Genomic DNA, 13,522 nt, shown 5'->3' on the forward strand with positions numbered 1-13,522 from the left:
AGAAAGATTGTTAAGAAACATAGGGAAGTAGCTAAAAATGGCTACATCTCAAGGATACTAAAGCAAGGCTGATATGCTACAATCTGTTTCTCCACACGTTCTTGAGATTTATCAAGAATTTTATCCTGGAAATGTCACAATAATGATTTATTTTGAATAGCAGAGAAGGTAGAAAACAATCTTTCTCCTTAAATAATTAAATAATTTTTCCTGAAATCCAAAAGGAAAAAGTTCTGAAGCAAAGTACTTTTCTCTATAGAAAACTAGCCTGTACAAGCACATTTATTAGGAAATGTCACATTGAAGGAGACTAAAATGATTAGACAAGCTCAATTCATGTCACCCTTTTGTTTGTTTGTTTCCTCATCTAGGGGGCTTAAATTTCAGGAAAATGTTTGGAGGAAGAATGAGGACCTCACTACCAAGTTCCTTGGGCTTCATGTTTAAAACCTTTTTTCCCATGCTTAAATTAAAAAACTAGTCACTGCTCATTGCAGTGTATGGCTGGCAAGATTTCATCTGAGTAGATGATCTATTACTACCCTATTTTGACTGTGGATATTTCTGCTTGCTTTTAAATGGATATTTAAATTCTTTCTTAACCCAGTTTGCTTGTTCTGTGTATGGGTCCTATAGGAGAGATTTTTCATGCACAATGCCAAATTTTTCCACCCATTGAGGTCTGCTGCACAATAGATTGGTTCATGCGGATTTCTGGTTACTGTGATCCAGCAATGTTTTTGGTGTACAAATAGCAAACAACATCAATTATATCTGCATTCTTGTGTTAATAACAGAATAAACAAATATTTGGTTCCAAGATGTCATCCAGGATTATGTAGCACATCATATTTTTGACTTACTAATGTCTTGCAAGCTGATTAATAAGAAAAGAACGTCTGAAAAAAAAAACTGGTTTTCTCTGACAGAAGTATTTTGCATTCTGAATTTTGCACTTCTTAGGATGTTTCATGAAATCCAAATATTCTTTGAGCTTATGCACATGAGAAGAGCTGCTCTTGAGAAAATTTTTCCTCCCTGAAGTCACCAAAAGAAGGACTTCTTTTTTGGAGACATTTTTATTGAACGTTGATCTTGGAAGTAATCATATCAAAGAGAAACTATTCATAATATGTGGATATCCATATGAGTGTGACTGAAATGGCAGTTTCATTTTATACAGAACTCTGACCACTATATACTACAACATCCACTTCTATTTAGAATTAATCAAGCTCTACTTGAGAGCATTGGGGGAGAAAAAGAACCAGGTAAGTGTAAACTTTTTTTTTGGTAAGTGTAATTTTTCTGAATATAATTATCTCTTTGCTTTTTCTCCAGTTTTTATGCTGTTAGTCAATTGCTTTGCTGCATTTTGAAAAGATGTACCCATAAACAGTACATCAACAGTTATGACAACAAAAGTTTTGTAAAGTAGTTATGTGACATAAATTTTTTCTTCATCAACAAATAAAAGTAGAAAAATATTATCCATTTTGTCTCCTGTTATGTTTGTATTATGGTGTAAAACTCTAAGAACAATTCTAGAGCAGAAGTTCTAATTCCAAATGAGAGTTCTGATTCCAAATGAATCAAATCTTGACTTTTTGAAACTCATGTGAAGATAGTCTAGTGTCAGTCATGATAAAACACTTCACAGAATGAATACTAAAATAAATATATGATGATGTCCATTTGCCAATTAAAACTATTAAATTAATCTGAGCCTTACAATGGCAAGCTGTTAAGAAATCAGAAATTATTACATACTATGCAACTGGTAAGGTTACAAAAATAAATTTTAAAATATTTGGGACCAGCAGCTGGAAAAAATCTGAAGTTTTAGAATTATTCAATTCCAACACTTAGAAGTTTCCTATACTTTAGGAACAGGGCTGTGAACAGTTGTTTATCCAAATTATTGGAAACAAATAGCTTGTAGATAAAATTAAATTAAATTTCTCTACTTTAGAGATAGTCCTCAAAGAGAAAACTTGATGGAAAAACTAATGGTGGATCAAGAATATGCTGATCAGGTACAAAGAATTCTCTTGTATTATTTGTGAGGAGACATATTACTGCTCAGTAACTAATAGCTGAAATTTTATATTTAAGGATCAGTAATTCTAGGCAATATGTTTTTCTTTATGTGACACAGTAGAAAAGAAAGTCAACAATACAAGAGTAAGCATTGGAATGGGAGTCTGGGAGAGAAAGGCAGCTAGATATCACATCACCTCTTTCTGTGCTGCTCTTTTCATCAGCATGACTGTTCCTGTGAAAGGATGACAGACTTTAGAATGCTGCTTTCAAAAAAATTTCACATTCTCTTCAATATGTATTCTTTGCTGGGGGTGGCAATAAAGAAATGCTGTCAGAACAGAACAGCCAGTGAGGTGCACAGGACTTGACTTGGCCTGCACATCCTTCACAGTTGTTATGTTGGCAACAGTGGGGTCAGTCCTAAGCAGGACACTCAAGCTCATCTTAGCTGCAATGTGCAGTGCTGGAAGCACCCCACAAATGGTGCTTAAAAGCACAAAATCATTTGAAGTGATGTTGTATATATTACTCATTAACAAGACAAAACTATCAAGATGAGCATATATGATTGTTACATATCAAAAAACAAAGTAGAGGACTTTTCTTCTATAAAGGATCCTGTAGCGTTCTCATATGTGCCTCTTTTTGCATTCAGCCCAAGTTCCTACCTGCCGGCCTCTGTGAGTTTGGGAATAACCAGAAAAATCCTCAACAAGAAATAATTTACAACAAGGGAAAGCTATTTACAGTATGTATATTTGTTTTTAAAAAATCTGTCTATTTTTGGTCTTGTGGTTTGTTTTTTTTTTCCAACTTCTCCTTACCTATGTCTCTTATTTTTGTGTGCCTGTGTAGTGGGGATTTGACTCGTTGTCCCCAAGCTCAGGAAATTCACAGGAATTTCTGAAATTCACAGGATATTTACCTGTGTTGAATCAGGTTTAATGTGAAAAAGGACACATAAGAGAAAGTTACAAGACTAGCTAAGGGTAATTCTTTTACATTTTCCATCACTTAACAACTAAACATTCTCTTCTTGCTAATAGTATCCTGAAATTCATAACCTGCACTGGTTTTTTTGGTGTGTAAAATTGTTTTCTTCTATTTCCATGGTCTTACATGCAAGGACACATGCTTACATATAGTGTACAACAAAATTTTCTTTTGATATTCCCCACCAGCTAACAAGCGCGAGAGCTGCTAATGCTGCAAAACAACAGCATTCTATCCTAATCCTCATGTCAGTTTTTCAGTACTTAATGGGCAGCTACAAAGAGGATGGAGGTTCTTTTTTCACAAGGCACCACATGAAGAAGACAAGGGGCAACAGGTGCAAGTTGCACTGGTAGAGGTTTCATCTTGATATAAGGAAGAAATTTTTTGCAGTGAGAACAATTAATCACCGGAACAACCTCCTCAGGGGTGCAGTAGAATCCCCATCACTGGAGGTTTTCAAGATGTGACTGGATGCAGTGCTAGATAGTCTCATCTAAGCCCCCTTTCCCATGCAAGGGAGGACCAAATGATCTTTCAAGGTGTCTTCCAACTTGGGTTGTTTTATGGATCTATGTTGCTAATTCTGCAGTGGCTGCTGCTGTGCATGTGAAAGAAAGGAAATAATTGTTTCCCATCTCTCTCTGTACACTCTAAGTGGAGCAGTGAACATTAACAGTGTTGAGTAAACTCTTTTAAAAAACACTGCATTTTGAAAACTCTTGACTGCACATTTCATTTCAGGTTTGTTGTGTTGTTCCGGAAAATGAAGCTGTTGTTAAAGTGAAAGCAGAAAAGACTCAAGCAATAGCTACAAATGCTCAGAGAAACCTGGATGAAGTTCTCCCAGCTTCAGTTCTTCATGAACTGTACTTCAGTTCATGCTTTTATGAAGCAGTAAACATTGAACTCTTTCCCTGCTTGCACAACTGTTGTCTTGCTGCATATAGTATCCTTCATTTTCCTCAGGAAGAGGGCTGTTCCTCAGCTTTCAGATGTTCTAAAGCAGAGAGCCAATTTTAACAAATATAGACTATATCTACAGTAAAATATATTTTTTTAAAAAGAAGGTCCATTGTCTGTATCAAGCATTTGTTGCGGTAAATCACTCAAAACATGCAAGTTTGTCTTGATTAAAACATTGTTTTTTAATTTTATATCACTGATGTTTTAAATTCATCTCTTAAACCTCTAATCCAGCTTCTTGGATATGCCAATTTTTTTAGAAAGTTTTTGGAATAACATAAAGAAAATGTAAAGCCTCAGATATGGTCAAAAGCTGCAGAACTACATCAATAAACAAATTTTTCACCTGAGAAAGTAGAAAGGGTTTCAAAAGCATCCAGGTCCATGTGTATGTGCGTGAGAGCTATGGATTTTTCTGTCAGATACTCAAAGAAGTTCAATGAAAGAGACAAAAATTTAATGCTGCACAGGTAGTCAATTTATCTTACACATCATTTATTTCATCCATGATTTCTTTTTAGTTGTAAAAAGCTGCGTTATTACATTTAGTTATGTAATTTAGTGATTAGGCCACATTGGAGGCTAAGGTAGCATTTACTCAAGCCCGCATGAGCAAATACAGATCTGTCATTCTTTACTGAAGCAAGTCACAGTCAAATACAGCCATTCTCACCTCTGCTTTTCCCCCATGCCCTGGTCCCGGTCCCTGGGTTGCTGACTTATCCAGCTAGAGAAGCTAATTCTGGTTCTAAGCCTCATATATCCCATTTGTACAGAGTAAGAATCTGCATGAGGAGCCACAGAGGAGCTTTATTATTGGGATAGAATCACCACAGCGATCCACCCATGTATTTGCAGTGATGTTCTGAGCTATTTTCCAGGTTGAATGGACAGAAACGATCTCCAGATGAATTTCTGTTGATCCGTGGTCCAGAAGAGACTTCTTCCCTTATGTCTAAGCCAAATTTCAATAAGCTACTGAAAAAATAAGCTTAACAAATACAAACATGAGAAAATACATCTGTCATTATGAGAACACTGTTTTACAGACAGGACAGAAACTTTCTCTATTACAGCTTTTTGACTGAAGGCAGATTTATTTTACTTAGCAGTAGGCTCCTAATTGCATGTACTGTTTGTGCATGTGACCGCTTACTCCTGTTAACAGTTTTTCAGTATCAAGCCCACAGTCTTGGATATCTCATCCCCAAATGTTTCCTCTGCCTTCTTAGGTTGAACTTAATACTACCCTTTAAGTTCAGCTACCTTTAAGATGAAGCTGAGACAGATGGAGGATCAGAAAAAAGCATTCCAAGACCAGCATGAGAAAAATCTTGGAGAGAAAGCAAGCCTTGGTGACTTTTTGTCTTTAAGACAATGAAGTGCAACTTTAATTTTCATTCTGCCAGCATAGAGCTAGCTGTTCATACTCACAAAAGGCTATAAGAGCTTTGTGTCAGGCAGTCTATGATATACAGAATATCCAACCAACAGTAAAATATCTGCATGCATGACACCAGCACTTTACTGGTGTGTGAAGGTAGTGCTTTACTGGCCCTTAACCTTTTTAAAAATATACACTACTGTATTTGAGAAATCCAACAGCCAGTTTTGCAGCTTCTTCTGGATCTCCTCAGTGAATGCTGTATATTAGGGACTGAAAGAAACTGCTAGGCATGTGAAAAGGTGACGAAATGTACATATTGGTTCAAGTCTCTCTTTCCTTGTCCATAGAAAGTAAGGAAAAACTGACAGTCAACAATGCCCTTCACTATCCTACTAATGAGACTGAGAATAGATGTTAGAGCAAACAGGGAATACAACAAGAGATAAGCACATAAAACTGCTAGAGGGGAAAAAATCTCTTAGAAAATAATTCAAACCTTGTATTTTTCAATTGGTTACCAAGAATCATGGCTCTCAGCTCCCCCGAGCTGAGCTGGAGAGCTTATAGCTGTGCTGGAGGTGGACAGGTTTGATGGGAAGAGAGCATCAAGAATTTTGAAGTTGAAATTTCAAATATCACAGGGAATGCATTCAGAGCAGACACTTACATGCCCTATTATGGAGCTTTTACAGCACTATAGAGGAAGCTCATGAGCAAAAATAATCTTCCCTTTCTTTCTTTCTAGAATGTTTTTGTGAAAGGTATTCAAGATCAGTTTGTATCTATTTAAAATGAATTATCATATCCACATGTGGTGGGCTGACCCCAGCCAGTAGCTAAGACCCACACAGCTGCTCACTCACTTCCCACCTTTTAGTGGAATGGGGGAGAGAATTAAAAGAGCAAAAGGTGAAAACCTGTGGGTCAAGATAAAAACAGTCTAATAGGTGAAGCAAAGCTGCACACACAAGCAGAGCAAAACGAGGAATTTATCCACTACTTCCCATGGGCAGGCAGATGTTCAGACACTTGTCCTGGAACGCAGGGCCTCAGCACGCATGATGGTTACATGGGAAGACAAATGCTGTAACTACAAACACCCCCCCTTCTTTTTTTCCTTCCCCCAGCTTCCATTGCTGAGCATGAGGTCATATGGTATGGGATATCTCTGTGGTCAGATGGAGTCAGCTGTCCTGGCTGTGTTCATTCCAAATTCCCCCAGGCTGCTTGCTGTGTGGGCAGAGTAGGGAAAAAAACACCCAAACAAAATAAAGCCTTGACACTGTGCAATCACTTCTCAGCAATAGCCAAAACACTTGTGTATTATCAACACTGGTTTAGTCACAAATACCATATAGGCTGCTCTAAAGAAAATTAACCCCATCACAGCCAGACCCAGTACACCACTAAGCAGTCCTACCCATCTACCTAAAGTTCCTCAGCTGGCTATTAGTTCTTAATAATACAGTCTCAGACACTTCTCTGAAATGAAGTGAAGCTGGTAATTTTCTAATTCACTTCATGGCCTTCCAATGGCAATAGTTTTCAGTCACTATGTACTCATATTCAACTGTTTGTTGTTACAAATCTCCCTACGGAGTACCTAAACCTCTTGTTTAACAGCTAATATTTTTCAGCTGGTAGAGGAAAATCTCCAGATCAGGTGAGCAGTATGTATAAACAAGCCTAATTGATTTATTTAGTTAAAAGCTGGAATCCTGTCACTGGGTGTTGAGACTTTCTAAAAGTCAGGTGAGCACAGATCTTCAGATGTTGTAACCTGATGGAAAGGTCCAGTGAAGTGAATTCAACTGTGGATATTAATATCAGCTGAATTTTCTGGCCCATGATTTTAAAATACTAGTGGAGTGACAGAAGTTGCTCAAGAAACACAATGAAATTACTCACACTGAATAAAACTCTATGATGTAACTTTTCCATTTTATTAATTACAAAAAACAGCTAATATAAATTGTCTTAGGATCAAATTGCCTGCCCTAGAAGAGGAATGGTATATGCTTTCAGTCAAGGAGCTCTGAAACAGTATCTTCCCCCTCTCTGCCACATTCCATCTAGAGGGTCTCTAAAATTAATAGGGAAAAAAACCACCTAGGAATTCTGCAGATGTGCAGAAGAGCATAAGATTTGCCCTAGGCTAATATGTTCATAAACCCAAATCATTCCAAAAGGAGTGTTCAAATTCCCATGCCAGTTCTGCCCATTTGAAGAACAAACGGCATCATTTAGCATGTCTGTTATCATAGCGTGTTAGCTTGGAAACAATGGTCTGGTGGAACTCCCCTCAAGGAAGTTCCACCAGGCAGGAAGTGGCATTATCATCTGAGGAGGCTTAACAGAGAACTGATGCAATTAATATACTCTTCTGATAATAAAACCTCATTTTAATAATTGTAATTTTGAATATTGTGGCAATATGTTAATTTCCCTGACTTTAATGATGATTCTTCTATTTTCTATGAAGGCAAACTGTTGGATAAAACCCAAAGAATCTAAAAATGGCTTAAAAATAATTAATCTTAGTAATTCTAGCTTTCTGTGCACTCTTGAGAGTCATTTGATTCATTTGGGTTTACCAGTTCTCCTAGTAGAGTTTTTTGTCCATAAACTTTTATTATTGTTCTTGTATTTAATTTTTTCCTAATATGTTGCAATTGAAAGTTTCTCTTCTATATAAATTCTACAATCACCACACAAAGTTTTCTTCATCTTAACTGTATTATTCTTTTCAGATGTACCATTCTGAAACAAAAAGCACAATTAAATGAAACTGTTTCAAAAAGCAGGCAAAAACTTTTGAAATTTAAAAAGCACAGCGAGTAGAAAATTACTTTATGTGAGAAAAACTTAGACAGAACCATGACTCATATCTTTTTGTTTTGTTCTGTTTTCCCTTCAGGAAAATATATTAAATTTGAAATTTTATATAGGTGGGAAATAAGCACAGGAAATTTTGTTAGTAGGACAAGGTGGTTTTTAAAAATTCAGTAAAAATAGTATTTCTTTTAAAAATTCTATTACCACTTTTTCTTCTTAATTCTACCTGGTTTTGCATGGGAATGCCGCATTAATTTCCTTTGCTGTCCTTAGAGAAAATAGTTATCAAGCTGTCATGGTTTAACCTCAACTGGCAACTAAGCACCACGCAGCCACTCTCCCACTTCCCCACAGTGGGATGGGGGAGAGAATCGGAAGAGTAAAAGCGAGAAAACTCATGGTTTGAGATAAGGACAGGTTTAACAGGTAAAGCAAAAACTGAGCAACACAAGCAAAGCAAAACAAGGAATCCATTCACTACTGCCCATCAGCAGGCAGGTGTTCAGCCATCTTCAAGAAAGCAGGGCTCCACCACACATAACAGTTACTTGGGAAGACAAACGCCATAACTCTAAATGTGCCCCCCTTTCCTTCTTCTTCCCCCAGCTTTATGTTCTGAGTGTGACGTCATATGGTACGAAATATCCCTTTGGTCAGATGGGGTCAGCTGTCGTGGCTGTGTCCCCACCCACCTTCTTGTGCACCCCCAACCTACTCGCTGGTGGAGTCATGTGAGAAGCAGAAAAGACCTTGACTTTGTGTAAGCACTGCTCAGCAGTAATGAAAACATCTTTATATTATCAACATTGTTTCTGACACAAATCCAAAACATAGCCCCATACTAGCTACTATGAAGAAAATTAACTCCATCCCAGCCAAAACCAGCACACAAGCTCATGAAAAGGATGCTGATGTACAAGAGGATGAGAAACTGGGTAAAAAGAAAATGCTTTATTTTACAGATGTTACAGATAAAGAATCTGAAAGACTCAAATATACCTTAGAAGATAAGCACCTACACAAAGGTCTAATATTGAAAAGAAAATACAGGTTAAGGGCCTGGTCTTTGGGAACTAGTCTCCACATTAAGCAGCAAATTAAGCAGCAGGGAGGAGACACTGGGAAAGAAAACCCGAAAACTACTACTTTATCAAAAACACAAGGAGGCAACCACGAGAAAATGCCCAATCTTAAGACTGTGATTCTGTAAATTGGCTAGAGGAAGGAGATTAATTTTAAGACAGCACTACAGTGCTGTTTGATTTTATGTTGCTGATGACAATCCCCAGAGGCAAGACTAGAGAGAGAGAAAAAGGTTACGAAGCTTCTTCAAACTTCCTGAGGAGCACAAAGAGGCATAGAAACGACAGAAACCAGAGTTATGAAAGCCAAATAAAGACAACCTTTTGAAAGAAGCAGTGTGTGAAATGACGTACGTGGAAAGATGACAGTCCTTACCCTGGCGTTATCTGTTGGACAGGCTGAAGTGACCTGACACTCTTCATTGCCTACCCAGCAGGTGGCATCAGGAGGACACGAATCACACACAATTTCTAGATGGGTTTTTTTTTCCAAACCACAGCTAAGAAAGTGTTTCTTCAACTCTTTGTCTTCTCCTGGTTCCCTGGTGAGACAGGAAACCAGTTTTGTGACTGAACTTTTGACTGTCTACTGTGTGACCTCACCCTGTATGACAGCAGTTAGCAAAAAGAAAAAGGAAAAAAATCCTCTCTGGTCTGAGGTTAACATTGTATAAACGAGCATCCTAATGCTCACCTTGCAAGTGGTGTAGTGCTAAGGGTATAACAAAAAAGCACTTCCTCCCAAAACACTGTTAGGATAGAAAATATATTATCCAGAGACTCCAAAAGCATCATAAATGGTACAGGGTGTGAGAAGCTTGTTACAGTAACTCAGGATAATTTGCCTCCCCTATTTGAGTCTGTAGAGTACCGAGCACATGTTATCTTCTTGTTATGGTAACCTGGGACAGTTCATTTCTTCCCATCCCATTCCAGTATGTAGAGTTCCAAGCACGTTTCATCCCATTGTTACAGTAACCTGGAATAGTTTGCTTTTCTGCCCATCTCCATCTACTTTTGCATGGGCACCAATGATGGTGGCCAGCTGCTGATCTCAGAATTTGGAAACAGCACCTGCATTACATCAGTGAGTTCGCTAATAAGCAAAACAGAACATTGGATATGTATGGCATGTTAATCGGCAGAAGTTTTATTATGCATCCCTGCTTTCCCTTGAGCTTTGCTCCTGAGCTGGGCTCTACTAATGTCAGGTCTACATTTGATGAGCATTGGTGTCCTGGGGACCCCACCATGGTAATGCTAGGCTTTCATTAAAGGCAAAGCTTTCACTTGCCAAGTGTTGTGCCTTGCCTCTGAGGGATCCGCACTTGCTTTTTGCTTGTATCAAATGGTTACATAGTTTTTGTCCTTTTCTGGTAGTTGTCATAAGTAGCTACAGCCTCATGAACTGACAAATTTAAATCAGAAGGAAATAACTTGGGCATTCAGAGGAATTTCTCTTCGGTAACTGCTAGCTTTTTAATGAAGACATGCAATTTGTAATGAAGGCTGTGTTTGCAAATTCAGAAACTAGAATGAAATTATGTTCCAGCCTGGGATTAGCCGACTACTTTAATTTATCTATATATCTAATGCCAGGGGAGAAAGTCTGTTCAGCAAAATAAATGGAAATAAATTTGCTAAAATATAGTAAAATTTCAAAATCATTATTTCTGCTCTTTTGGAAACATGCAAAAAGTTCTAAATCAACCAGGATATTAATGTTTGATTACGTAGTTTTAACACATAAGTACCAGAGCTTGATGTTTTCTGACTCCCTATTTATTACATTAAGTTTATTTTACTCAGAAAATGGAAGTCTACTGAAAAGCAGTTTCTATCATGAGTCTTTGAAGTCCTTTCTACATGAAGATGTTACAGCAAATTTATGCCTAACAATAGTCCGTAAATCACTTCTTAATTTCTAACTCTGAGAAAAGTTGCATATTGGTTGTTCATATGCCATTGCCGTAGATGATTCTTCAATGCCATGTATTTCTAATTTTTAATGGAATTTTAATTGTTTTTAATTCTATTGTTAATGCTGTGCCATTTTTAGCATGATTAACATAAGTTTCCTAAGGATATGAAGGATGTAGCTCACAACGTTTCTGCTTGCCAGGCAATTGTTTAGTTGATGTACTTTTTACAAACGATGCGTAAGAGAGGCCAGCTAACAGAGGCACAGTTGAGAGGCAGCTGACAAACGCAGCAGTTTGCACAGCAGACTGCACAAAAGCAGGGTCAGCAACTTGGCTTAGAAAAGCACACATGTCCTCAGCAATAGTGCTGCTGCACCACAGAGCATGGTCCCCAACAGCTGTTGGTATAACTGTCCCGGTAGCATCCAACCCATTGACCCAGTCGGAGCTCTGGCTGGTGGATGTTGCCTTCCACGAGAGCCTGAGGCCTCTTGCTGAGGCTGGGGCAGTGGGGGAAGGCTTCTCATGCTGCAGGAGGTGTACCTGTGTTGAGAAACAGCATTGTTAAATAAAGAGCTGCAGGAGGAGGTCAGCAGACTGTGCAGCATCAGAGATGATGAGAGAGACTGAGCAGGTCTTCTCCACGACTCTGCAGCTTCAAGACCCTGAGCCTAAAAGTGTACTGAATGCAGCGCAGGTAGAATCTGTACTTACTGGTTTGGGAAATAGACACTCTCATTATGGCAAAGGGTGGAAGTTTATGAGTTCTGGCATCAGGAGGATAGCTTCTGCTCCATCTGCAGATTTGCTAATATGGAGTAGGTGCAGTGCTTTTGCACTGCCAAGGTCTGACAGGTCTGTCAAATGAAGCCTCCAGTTGGGCTGAGCTTGAACCCTGCAACAGCATCACGATGAAGTAGCAAGCAGTGGTGGTGAGATACTCTCTGCTGTGATCTCTTTGTGACACTTCAGAGGTCCATAAACAGAAAGGAATCTGATTTAATTTTTGTGGGAAAGGGTGAGAATTGATGGACCCCTGAATTGGAAAAAAGGAAAGCAATGATCACAAGTGACAGAGAAACCAATAGAAATTCAGATCTTCCCTAGTGATGTTCTGCATTTCTAGGAACTGAAGATTGAAGATCAAAGAACTCAAATAATTGTGTGCACCAATGCTGACCAAAAAAAAAAAAAAACCAAAATCAAAACCACTGAAGACAAAATTCTCAGTAAGTTTTCTGTTTCTCAGGGAAATATCCTGGACAATGAAGAACTCATCAACCCACTGCAGGAATCAAATGCAGGAGACATGCTTGCAGTTCTTGGTCAGAAATCAGAATAAATGATTGATGTGCTGATTTTTGGTTTCATATTTCTCCTGAATATAATTATTTCTGCAGAGGAAGTACCATCCAGCTTGTGAAAAGGTGTCTTATTAATACAACTAATTAGAATAAAACCCTAGTTGAAAATTGACAAGAATTGCACACAGTGCTTTCTTACAGTGTATTTTATTCATGTTTTCAAATCTTCACATTTAAGGTTTTAAATATTATGCTGATAGGATGTTATTATAGACCATATTTGTCAGTGGCCACAGTAGCTTATGATGTGTAGCAAGATAGCTCCTCCTTAGAACAGAGAAAAGCTGTCAATTTTCTAAAGCCTGTTCAAGAATGAAAATTCTCCATATAGTCAGTTTGAGTATATCTGAATTGCAATTTCATGTTATTTGTTTATTTATATTAATGGCAATGTTTATTCTGTGGCTTTATTAAGCTCAAGAACTTTTATTCTTTCCATGCTTATTCATCATTATCTTTATTTTATTGGTCAAATGGGGCTTCTAGCAAACATGATATTTTTGTGATATTTATGATAAACAGCTGGCTGTTTGTTGTAGAACTCATGCTGACCTAATAGTAGACCGAGCTCTGCACTATAAAGTCATTCTGACCAAGAAAGGTAGGCAGTTTTTGTGTAGCCTCCACATAACTAAGGGTGCCCTAAGGAGTTAAGTAGTTTTCCCTTTCTCAAGAGATCACTCATACTTGAAGTAGTTTTGTACAGATTTCTCCATAGTAGGCATTCCTCAACTGGTATAATGTGTCATAATTTAATTGACTTTTTGAGAATTTATGCTGCCCCTCTGCAGTTAAAAAGAACATTGAGATCTCCACAACACTCAGAAAACAGAGCTGAGAGGTTGCTTTGCTTGAGTAACCATCATCAACTGATTATTCTTAAAACAATCTGAACATATTATATATTTTCCTGTCTTCTAGTTAGAATTT

The 13,522-nt window shown here is 37.8% G+C and overlaps 1 pseudogene across 1 annotated transcript in view; it reads left to right on the forward strand.

Annotated features, from left to right (window-relative positions):
- Positions 1-13,522, forward strand: part of LOC309415712 — a 61,110-nt pseudogene that overhangs the window by 21,057 nt on the left and 26,531 nt on the right. The window contains exons 8-12 of the transcript in view: positions 1,888-2,036; positions 2,699-2,791; positions 3,781-3,985; positions 4,286-4,419; positions 12,355-12,528. The product of the transcript in view is annotated as an uncharacterized misc_RNA (transcript). The remainder of the gene's footprint in view (positions 1-1,887; positions 2,037-2,698; positions 2,792-3,780; positions 3,986-4,285; positions 4,420-12,354; positions 12,529-13,522) is intronic.

Source organism: Phaethon aethereus (assembly GCF_964289735.1).
Source record: "Phaethon aethereus genome assembly, chromosome: Z".
Taxonomy (NCBI): domain Eukaryota; kingdom Metazoa; phylum Chordata; class Aves; order Phaethontiformes; family Phaethontidae; genus Phaethon; species Phaethon aethereus.